Source organism: Rhea americana, unplaced genomic scaffold, assembly GCF_003343005.1.
Source record: "Rhea americana isolate MKP2758 unplaced genomic scaffold, rheAme1 scaffold_0, whole genome shotgun sequence".
Lineage (NCBI taxonomy): Eukaryota > Metazoa > Chordata > Aves > Rheiformes > Rheidae > Rhea > Rhea americana.
Genome location: NW_028185037.1, coordinates 4,063,343 through 4,064,100, shown reverse-complemented (window position 1 = coordinate 4,064,100; position 758 = coordinate 4,063,343).

Genomic DNA, 758 nt, shown 5'->3' with positions numbered 1-758 from the left:
GAAAAACAGAAAGCATTCAGCTTCACATATGAACATTAAATAAAAAGACTAATTTATCATTCATTAGTTGCATTTGACAACAGAATATACTATCTGTTAAATATTTTTTTTTGGGGGGGGCCCTAACACAAGAGCTTTCTTATGAGATTATGCTGTGGGGAAAAAWAAAATCACACAGAAACAGAATCAGACATTTCCGTCATTTCTTGTTCCACTCAAGCCACCCTAATTTCTTCTCAAAAACATTTTTTTTCAGTAGGCATGTCTGGAAGGTTGGAGAAAGAAGACAGGGCAGGTGATGAAAATTAAGGTATTTTCTAACAGAGTTAGCTTAATTCATAAAAAGTTTAACTAACAGTCTACTSCTTACAATCTGCTAGCGGCATTAGAGCTCAGCATGTATCTACGTATACTTGCATAGTTGCTTTTTAATATCTACTTTAGTTAAATTAATAGTTTTGCATCTTTCCCAGTCAGTTTTGCTGCTAAAGAAATAGAAAAACTGAAAACTGCTGTGGTGCTGCTGGGCTGAAAAGTCTCCCACTGTCGTAACTGAACTGCCAGTTTTAACTCCTGACTTCATTCTTCTTCCCCCACACCCCTTGTCAATCAGATGTTTCACGGCTAAAAGGAACTTCTAATACTCTTAGAGAAGAAGAGCATCAGAAACAAGAACTAAGGCTACTAATTAATAATAGTACTGAAATTCTGTTTTCTCCAAGAGACTTTTTAACACAGATGAAGAACTGTAAGAGTCA